This window comes from Ptychodera flava, chromosome 3, assembly GCF_041260155.1.
Source record: "Ptychodera flava strain L36383 chromosome 3, AS_Pfla_20210202, whole genome shotgun sequence".
Lineage (NCBI taxonomy): Eukaryota > Metazoa > Hemichordata > Enteropneusta > Ptychoderidae > Ptychodera > Ptychodera flava.
In genome coordinates this window covers 239,812-246,991 of record NC_091930.1, presented here as the reverse complement: position 1 = coordinate 246,991, position 7,180 = coordinate 239,812, and the positions used below count along the sequence as shown (strand labels likewise).

Here is a 7,180-nt window from a genome sequence, read left to right as displayed (position 1 = left end):
TACATCTTCAATGTCATAAACGGTTTACGTCGAAACCTGGTTAGCTGTACCTGTTGAATTGTACTTGCTAAATGAATACAACCCAATCTCCAGAAGGATGTTTTTGATTCCCATGATTAAGCCAAAGTTTGCAATTGTCACTATTTCAATTAAGCCTCTAAAATATAATTTGTGCGTTCGCCCGCAATGTTTATAAAACGTTTTGTGGTCACATTTCGGTAAGCCATTTTACTTGCATTTGCATAATCTTATTGAAAAGATGCAAAAAGATACAACTGAGGGCCAGGGGGCTTTAAAGGTATGTGAGTTCTTGTTTGCATATTGATACAATTATATCTTCTCTCTCTTTTAATATCAAGGGCAATGCAGCCGTAAAATGTTGTCGATGTCTTGTAACCTTGAACGACAGTCATTGCCCTTCATGGTAGAATTTCGATATGGCACCAATGGCAACACGCTTTATTATATGTTTTTTATATTGTTCTGTTAGTTAGTAATACGTGTTTGTGTAGTCTATTATTTGTATTATTTTCCAGTCCCTCTTAAGAGCTTCGTCCTGGAAGTTATGCATTTTGCGAACCAGCAAAGCATGCAACAACTTGTGATGCGATTGTCCCATTACGTATCGGGTTCTTTTTATCGACATTGATCGATATATTTTGTTCATGTCATCTGACGATCAGGTTCTAAATCTGAATGCAACGCAAGACACAGACTGCAATTATAAACATGAAATTTATTTCTTCTTGCTCAGAGCAGGCAGAATATAAACATAATATTTGCCAGTTTCCTCACTCAAAATATAAATTTTTTACAAAATTTGCACCGACGCTTAACTATTTCACCAAAATAACGTACCATAGGAAACACTAGGAGTGGACTGGAGCATAGTTTAAAAGAAAGGTTTAAATATGCAATGTGTTTTAAAAAAGATTGTTTTAATTTTTTGCAATCCTCTTACTTTCAGTTCTCTTTTACACGAAGAACGTCGAGTATGTATAACACGATTGGAACTATTTTAGGATAATTGGATGCTGAAGTAATGTTGATTTAATCTACAAATGTGATCTCATCTGCTTTTCTTTTTACATTACACACTTGTTTTTTTATAAGGAATTTGTATTATTGCAACTTTAAACTATCTGGCAACTAAAACTTTTGAGAACTTTAAAGATTATGAAAATCCAATTATCCTAAATTAGTTCCAATCGCGTTGTATATACCACTTATCCTGTCCACTCTCCTTTTGAACATGAAGCTTGACCTATGAATCGCATGCAAGCATGCCTCGAAAAAGATGCTGGTCTCCCTGTTTCCAATTTAACTGAATATAGCAAAGCAATTTAGAGATAGAACGATTGGGAGTTATTTTCGATTTCAAGGTACAACTTTTGCTGTTTAATTACATGGCGAGTCCCTGAAATTTCACATAAAAAGCATTTAACGGTAACACTTCTCTCATACTATATACTATCATCACAGTGGAAATAGCTCCTGTTGACAATAAACAACCATCTGTGCTACACAGGCTCTTTGATCGGAAAGCGGTTTGTGAGTATATTTGTGTATTGTTTATGTGGGGGACTTTCAGTTTACGGTCGTCTAGGAAAACATGCATTTTCACTGAACGCTGCTATCCTTTGTTTAATCATTCCTCTCAGGCCGGGATGTAGGTGTCATACACTTTTTGCCTCAATGCACGTCGCCACTTATGCTATGAGCTAGAACGATACTATGAAAATACATTGTTGTCGCTAAGTTTTGTGTAAATATCGTAAATTGACATTTACACGATTGGAACTAATGTGGGATATTGGATCTTCATAATTTACAAATGTATCTAAAGTGTTAGATGCCCCATAGCTGAATGTTCGAATTTTTACAAATTAGTCATAAAAACGTAACGTAAATGTAACGTAACAAGAAAAGTGGATGAGGTTACATTTGCAGATTAAATCGACACTACTTCACCATCAGATTATCCCAATTTAGTTCCAAACGTGTTCATTTCTTTCTAAAATAATGGTCTGTGGTTTTTTTATCAACTAAAACATATATGACTTTTCTTTTTGGTATCACGTTTTCTTTTAACAGTGACTATCAGAGTAAGTGCTTTCTTCTTGACTTTTGAAAAATCATTATTGTATAAATTTTACAAGTAATGCAAATCGTTCTTCCTGACTTTGTAGATAGTGTATCAGATCCTTCTTATCAACCCATGATCTCGTGCAACGCAAATCTTTAAATGTTGTTCGCATGGTGCTTTGCTGTACACGAAGCTAAAATTATTATAACCTTGCTGACACAAGTGATGACGTATGGTTAAGAATATTTTGTAAAATCTCTAAAAAAATGAACCAGGAACAGTTGTGACAGCGATCATCATATATCACCTTCCCGCATTAACTTGATGTTGAATTTAAAACACTATCATTCCATGACGAATCTCAACTCACATGCGCCATGTTCAGTTATTGCCTTAATCTCCACTGTCTAACCTTCTATCGTCTGTCTCTTTACCAGGGTTGCTAATGCGTTGTCGTCATGGACGGGAATCGTTTCCTGGTATTCGTAATTTCTTTACTACATACGAGCACGCATGGTAAGAGTTTAGGAAATATTTCATTCACACGACTATGAAATTAAAGGAATGACATATAAATCTATTCGAATCGATGTGATTGTACTTCGTACTTGAATGCAATTCGAGTATAATGCTACAAAGGTGTTAAGTACTCTCTTGTTTGGGAGCTTCTTGACAAGTATCTGTGGATTTAGGGAGATATAGACATTTAGTAAACTTGAGGTTTGCAGTTGTTGCCGTCCTTTCACTAAACCAGAGGTGGTTTGAAAAATACATGTTCCTTGCATCAATAGGTGTCTTAGAATAATTGACTACTTGTCACTATTTTGTTTTTCCTGGAGTTCCTGCCTTTGACAAGTTAAGTGAAACCGTTTGTGAAAATGGAGAGGCTTATTTGGAATGTCCCCAAGGCGAAATGATTTCTATTTCAACCGGCAATTATGGACGCGCGGACACGACAACTTGCCCTCATGCACAGATGTACGATACCGACTGCAGGGCTTCTCATACACGTTCAATATTACAAGAGGAATGCCACGGAAAACGAAGCTGTACAGTGTCCGCATTCAACTCAGTGTTTGGCGACCCGTGTCCACAAACCTACAAGTATCTAAAATTTCAGTACAGATGTAAGTAGTTTGCCGTTATTTTGGTGTGAGGTCCTGGTGTTAAATATCGTTTGCAGCTAAGGAGTAGGGTAAAGGCTTTACTTCAATTGTCTGACAATGATAATATTTGTACGTAAGTCTGCCAAAGCCAATTTCTTTTAACAAGAGAGGGGAGGGAGGGAGGGAGGGGCAGGGAGAGAATATGAGCAGAATACAAATCTTTTTATTGGTAAAGTAGACAGCAATATTTCGTGACTGAGTGACTCTTTATTTTCTCTTTATAACAAGTATTTTGGGAATAGATACCTAGCTTGATGCAAAGCCCGGATCCTTTAGCGGACCAATAACGTTTGAGATAAGGTCATTTATATTGGTTTCTGACGGACCATTCAGAGAAAAGATATAATCCTTGTAGCAATTTTTTCACGTTAATTTTGTTACAATTTCCCGCATGACGGTCAGAAGCCATTTATAGGGAATTCAGGTTCGGGGAGTTCAGAGTTCTACAATGTTTCCAGGTGTTCTTTGTTGTAATAACTAGGTTTTCTATGCAATAAAACCTCACGTATTTTATATGCTTCTACTCCTGGCGTCCGAGACTCTTGCCTGCCATCAAAGAACCTGCTTTCTCATTGCCGATTATATGAAAGTAAATGGTAATATCTGGTGGTTTGTACACTCATAACCTAATAAAGGTAATCGAGTAAAGGCGAGACATTCGTTACCATGTATGGTATTCTAACATTTTCAATTTTATCGTAATGTAGTTAGACTATTAATTTAATTAGTCATCCTTACATTCATATTTTGCTGATATCACTTCAGAATTTTATTTGCTTAAAATACTTAAACAGACTGTTAACCATGCAACCGTAATGAATCACCGTCAAATGTCATTCCTTTCCCTCAAAACCTTGCGTAAAAGGTATCCCAGATGCAAATGGACTCTTTGAATTTGCCGCCATTGTCTGTCAAGGGGACACATATACTATTGACTGTGGAAGCAAGACTATCTCCTCACTCAGGGGGCCGGCTTTGGCCGAAATGACATCGTCACTTGCGTTTCCAGCGGTACTTCAACAGCCGACACGGACTGTTCCTTCGATGCCTCACCTCATTTGAGACAAAGTGCGAAGGCAAGAACACCTGTGACTTTGTGGCCGATGTCGCCGAATTTGGAACAGATCCGTGCCCTGGTACGGATAAATATGTGAACTTGTGGTACATATGTAAGTATAATATTTCTAATTCAAATCCGAATCAAAGAAATATGACAAAAAGTCAAATTTCTAGTCTAATTGCGTACTTCTAGTGTTATGCATTATTATAAGTCTAAAAAGTTACTTTGGAAATATAAAAAATATGTAGTGTTCTTACGTGTCTAATCGAACTATTTACCAATACCTGGTTACCAATACTTCAATGGATTCCATAAAGTTCGCTCGAAAACTTTAGTGTTTGCATAGCAACATTGTTTTTTCGGCGTTACGGTACCTCTGTCGTTTGCTGTCTGTCGGTTCATAGATTTTGAGATAACTTTGTTCTATTCCACAGGTTTCTAAATCAGACATGGATACCCTTGCCTGACGTTATATGGTATGTAATCGCGAGTTTAAACTCCTATCTGCTGTCGGCCTATACGTGGCGTTCTGATATAAATGACTCCATGCTGGGTATTACAGCCACATGCAAAGTCGTCTTCATGTTATATTAACGAAAAATCATGATTTCGGTGGATGCTCTATTCAATTTCCCAACCAGTCTTCGTATGTATTTACTAGCCCTTGAAATGATTGGAAAACCAACCTTTGTATCATGGTATCTGAATTTCGTGGTATAGAAAGACAATTTTGCTTCTTTCAGCCAGTTTGAAATTGTGGTACAATTTCAACATCATATACCATATCATGCTAATGCAAGCGTTCGTAATATATTAACTAAGTAAAGTGACTAAGCTCATTTTCTTCTTTTTGTAGTGACTGAAACGGTTGGTGTTACCGATGAAGACTTTTCCTTTGTTATGCTCCTTTTAGGATTTGTCTCTTCTATTCTCCACACCAATGTCAAACCGCACTTTGTTGTACAACCTTGAAGCGGTTGCTCCATTCAAAATACCTGACCTTCATCTTGTACTTGAAATCATTTTCGGTGTTAATGACAGGTGTTTCAATAATTTGTGAACGCAATTTATTCTCTCGGGTTTGTTTCCAACATCAGTGGATAATAAATCCTCATGTATGACGGGAAAACTTACAATTGGGGTGTATAGTTTGAATTGTACTCTCACATTGTAACTCAAGAAAATCCCTGAGTGTTATTGATAACTGCGAACAAGTACGATGAAACAAATTCTAATCAAAGCAGGAAAAAGTTTTGTATACCACGGACACGTGTCCGAAACATGCTGTTCCACACTGAGACTCTGCCATGCCTTGTTAGCATCAATTGACCGACGGGGCACAGTGCACCGACCCGTTATGTGAATTGGAAACAAAAGCCTTTCAAAGGTTCCATCATCCTTTTCGCACCATGATGAGTAAATGAATTGATATTTGTGACTGACGCTACCCTGGCTGATACGTCCGTTGCCAACTGATACAAAGTTCACCATACCTTTTAAGCATCAGTAAACACCGCAAATCATCACGGTAAGATCCGTAATGTGATTGTCTGCTCTCCACAGCTGGAAAGTGCTCATCGAGGATGATGACAGTGGAAAATATTCCCACCGAATGGTTACTATATTTGCCTTATAACAGTACATAGCGTCGAAATAATGACAGGGAATGATAGCAGTACTCACAACATCACAATGCTTTATGTCAATTTATAACTTTCGATCTCAGTGCACTCGTTTTTGTCGATGCAATTTTCGGTTGCGACACTCTAACTTTCCTCTGCCAACTGATCAAATCTAAATAATGTGACCTATCGTATACCTGAAATAGAAAATCGATTATAGACATTCGTTAGTTTAAAAGGACCTCTGCTTCTTCTGCTGAGAGACGGTCGTAGAGGAAAGACGTCGATGTTCGACAAATGTAGTTTTATGGCCTCTCTGGTTCCCCAAAACAGAATTATGCGCAGGGCCCTGAGTGGCCTGACCCTGACGCGGAATCAGATAAACAGGACACATGCAGCATGCATAATAAACGTTTATGACTCGGCTTTGATGACGCATGTCCGAAGGGTCACAATAAAATGGTACCTTTGGTTGGTTGTTCCCATCCATAAAATGAGGCTCGTCAAATTTCAAAACATAGCGTTAAAGGTTAGTAGTGTTATACAGTCTCTTCACTCTGGAGTAGAGACTGCACTGACATCTAGATTACAGCTGTATCTCACTGTGGCTAATCAGTTCTATACACAAAACAGCGAATCATAAAATGCACTCACAAAATACACTAAACGCAAACAACCAAGATATAAAGGATGAGTGAAATTTCTTTACCTTTATTACATCCACTGAAGATGAATATTAGGCGACTAATAATGAAAGCCTGTCAAACTTTCGAAACATAGTATTAGAAGATCGTAGTGTTATGCATCCTCTCCACTCTGGAGTAGAGACTGCACTGACAAACAGGTGGCATCTGTGTCTCGTAGTGGTTAATCAGTACCATACAAAAACAATGAAACATAAACTATACTTACAAAATACACAAAGTACACAAAACGCAAACAGCAAGATACGAATGATATTTGGAGTTGCTTTCCATTTTAGGTGCCGCTGTTTGAAAGGTCATCAACTGTCGCTGAGCTGTCTCCTTTTTTAGTTTGACGGCTTTGTGTTCAGTATCAGGGAAAATTATTCTCGACGGTTTACATACAGTCAATTGGCATGGTTTTATGCGCCTTCAAAGTGAAAAAAATAAACTTTTGCTCAATCTTTTCTCATGGAATTTTTCTACCATTTTCTTTCAAAATCAAGAATTAAAATTGGGGATCATCGCACAAATTTTGGTACAAGGGACACAAATTACCCAAG

General features: G+C 37.6%; 1 long non-coding RNA gene across 1 annotated transcript; it reads left to right on the top strand.

The window, feature by feature from the left end:
• Window positions 1-1,501: 1,501 nt before the first annotated feature.
• Window positions 1,502-5,368, top strand: LOC139124489 (uncharacterized). The gene is made up of 6 exons (XR_011549927.1): window positions 1,502-1,551; window positions 2,524-2,602; window positions 2,926-3,213; window positions 4,118-4,421; window positions 4,747-4,788; window positions 5,169-5,368. It is a non-coding gene; the product is annotated as an uncharacterized lncRNA (long non-coding RNA).
• Window positions 5,369-7,180: the final 1,812 nt, after the last annotated feature.